The sequence below is a fragment of the Cetorhinus maximus genome, chromosome 9, assembly GCF_964194155.1.
Source record: "Cetorhinus maximus chromosome 9, sCetMax3.hap1.1, whole genome shotgun sequence".
In the NCBI taxonomy this organism is placed as follows: Eukaryota; Metazoa; Chordata; class Chondrichthyes; order Lamniformes; family Cetorhinidae; genus Cetorhinus; species Cetorhinus maximus.
Genome location: NC_135887.1, coordinates 82,333,033 through 82,336,814, shown reverse-complemented (window position 1 = coordinate 82,336,814; position 3,782 = coordinate 82,333,033).

Sequence of the window (3,782 nt, the reverse complement as noted above, 5' to 3'; positions counted from 1 at the left end):
TCTGCAGAAAGTGACCCACCTCCTAACTTCCCAAAGCCTGTCCACCTTCTACAAGGCACAGGTCAGGGGTGTGATGGGGTACTCTCCACTTCCTGGGATGAGTGCAGCTCTGACAACACTCAAGAAGCTTGACACCATCCAGGACAAAGCTACCCACTTGATTGGCACCCCATAACCACCTTAAACATTCAGTCCATCCACCACTGACTCACAGTGGCAGCAGTGTGTACCAACTACAAGATGCACTGCAGCAACTCAGCAAGCCTCCTTTGACAGCGCCTTCCAAACCCACAACCTTTACCACCTATAAGGGCAAGTACATGGGAACCACCACCTACAGTTTCCCCTCCAAGTCACACACCACCCTGACTTCGAACAATATCGCCATTCTTTCGTTGTACCTGGGTTAGAAACCTGGATCTCCTTTTCTAACAGGGTGTGCCTAAACCAGCGGGACTGCAGTGGTTAAAGAAGGTAGCTCACCACCACCTTCTCAAGGGCAATTAAGGATGGACAACAACACAAAACACTCGCCAGCAACGTGAAAAAATATAAAAACAAAACTCTCCCACCCCAGTCTGCTGGCTCTCTTTCTCTAAAACACCGCCCTCCACCCCCACCCTGGTATCTCTGTCATCCCCAATCTGTTGAATCCCTCACTCCCCAATCTCTGACTCTGTCTCACTGCACACTCTCTCGCACACCCTTGTCTCTCTCTCTCTCTCTATTCCTCCCCTGGTCTCTGTTTCTCTCTCTCTTTCACCTCCTGCTCTCTCTCTCTCTCTCCTTGGTCTCTTTCACCCCCTGTCTTTCTCTTTCACTCCCTAGTCTCTCTTTCTCCCTCTCCTCCCCCACCCCCGCAACATGCCTTTTCCTTCGCCCACCCCCCCCAAGTCTCTTGTCTTTCTTTCACCACCTGCTCTCTCTCCCCTGATCTCTGCTGCTGCTCGCTCTCTTTCTCTCTTTCACCCCCTGGTCTCTCTCCCCCTCTCTCTTTTTCACTCCCTGTCCCTGACTCGCACTCTTACCACCCTGGCCTCTGAGTCTGTTCAGCCCCCTGTCTGCTGCTCTCCCTCAAGCCACACCTCCTATTGATAATTCCAAAGCTTCTGCTCCCATACCCCAGCAGGGTGTTTCATGATGTCTGGTTGTCTTATTGTGCCAGAAAAAGTTAAACAGTGACACTAATAATGGTCTGGAGAAAGAACGTTCCAGAACCCCCTCAAAAATTAAACAGCATAAAATTCAATAGCCATGACACAGAAACTGTAACAGTTTTGTGTGAGAAAGAGATTGATTTATCTATATTTCACTTTTTATTGGAGCTTGAATTTAATAATCTGCTATTAATGGATAATCCATTAAGCCAGAAGCAAAAAATGTGAATCTCTGCTGTTCTTAATTATTTTAATGTGCCTCCCTTGTGACTTTCCTTTTACTGCTGTATTGGGTCATGGTGGCTGTAGCAATGCCAACGCTCCACAATATGCCTTGGCCAGAGTTGGTGAAAGAGCAACAACATGGTAACAAATAATAAATGGAAGTACAGGACAAACAAACATAATATAAAGAATGATGGTGCAAACAGTGAAGAGGGCTGTTGCTTCGACAGGAGAAATTATTCTTGGTGGGAGTGGAATGGTTGTATGTTCAGGGAAATTGTTATTAGTGACTCTGGAGAGAGTCAAGAACCAGGGAAATCTCTTCAGCATCAGCCAAAGACGCTTGTGGTTGTTTCCCCTCACCTGCTTTCAGTAAACAACAACATAATAAAAGAGATGATAGTTGGGAGGGGAGGATGTTTCTGTGCTGCAATCCATCACTTAAACCAGTCAGAAGAGCTTGTTGCCTGAGGGCACCCTGTTTTGATGATGAGGTCATTGAACAACTATTTTGCCACCATGGAAGGAAGGCCCTGAGAGCCTGGCAAGAGGCAGAAGAGATCATCGACAGCAAAAGAACTTCCAAAGGGCATGGAGGCAATGCCAAAAGAAGTTAAGTGATTGAGCCAGAAGAGAGAAAGCAACTGTGAACTTTTAAATACAAATATAAAGCTGTTTGTGAGCACCTTGGCAACAACCTAGCATATTCTATCATACAATGTAATGTGCTCTTTCAAGCTACACAATGTAAGCCTCCAGACTCTCACATCCACTTAGGCATATCTTCCTTGTCACAATCTGCACACACTCCACACTTGAGAGTATCTAATGCATGGAAGCAGCAGCAGCAACTTCAACTTCACCACAGCTCCCTCTTAATATTGAGTGATGACAGCTTGCTGCTGTAGGGTGCCCACACACAGTTTTTACTAATGAAGGTTGTATGCATCTCTGAAGGAGAACACAGCTTTGATAGAAAGCAGGCCCATTGGTAACACAGCAGGAGCTGCTACAGTACTGGAATTGACCCTGTTTGAGGAACGGAGCAGACAAATTTAAGAACTAAATTTGAGAGAAATGGCAGGAGATGGTGGTGGGTGGGCAAGTCCACACCAAGGGTTCATCATTCTCTTTCTATCCCACGCTCTCAATTCTAGTACTTGTTACAGGTTATGCCAATTCTGATCATTTACTATGCAACATACAAATTATTTTATTAGTGCTTGAGCATACCTTAAGATTAATTGAAATCGTTGTTGTGATTGCCCCTCTTGATGTCTTCATGAGAGTGGCACAGCAAGCAGACATCGGACCCTCCATAAAAACCTGCAGGAAATATCGCATCTGGACATGACTCCAAGACTTGGCATGCTGGAGCTCCGTGTATGCCCACTTGCATGGGGGTTGGTTACAGGCAGACATACATCACTGAGCAAAGGATATCAGGAGCAGGTGATGGAGAAAGGGGAAGAAGAAGAGTTCTGTCATAAGAGGGTGGACAGCACCTTCCTGCAGCAACCACACACGCAGTTGACTTAGATCTCGGTAACTGCTTCCAAAAGAAGAATGTTTTGTAGAGAAAGGATAGACTGTTGCAGCCATTGGGTGATGCAGCAGATTCTACAAGATTGTGACAAGCATAGAGGAGCCCTTATTCCTCATGTGAGGTTCTGATGCACAAAGTTGAAAGCACACTGAAATCCTTGGAGCAGTTTACTGTGCAACCCCTCATAGCCAAGGCTCCCTTGATTAGTGCTCAATCTGCTGTGATGCAGGCTTTTAGTTTCAGTGTGCTCTCCTTGATATAAGGGGGCCTGTAATGGGGTTGATGAACTCATATCAATGGTCAGAGGGGCTGAGCGAGAGAAGACAGCAGATGCTGGTCCTCTCACCAGATGGCTCTATTTCCATCAGTCTCATCCCTGCGCCCTGCCCTGGCTGCAACAGATCCAGAACACAAGCTGTGGCTGTTTCCAAAGCAGTGGAGGAATTGCAGCCTGAAGCTGGCTCATCTTGCAGACAAGTTCACACAGATGAAGAAATGCCTCGAGTCCTGCAGCCTCAGCTGCTATCATCTTTCACTCTTTGTGCCTCAGGGAAAGCACTGAGAGAAAATATGAGACTTGTTAATTGTGCACAAAAGACAACCACTGTTTAGGAAGGGGGAAGTACTGTGGTGGAAAAAGTGAGGTTGACAATATCAAGTTGGAAATCTGCTTGATATACGAGTTGACAATAGGTTAAAAACAAAAAGCTAAAAGCTACTGCGGATGCTGGAAATCCAAAACAAAAACAGAATTACCTGGAAAAACTCAGCAGGTCTGGCAGCATCGGCGGAGAAGAAATCAGTTAACGTTTCGAGCCTTCATGGCCCTTCGGCAGAACTGAAGCATAGATAGA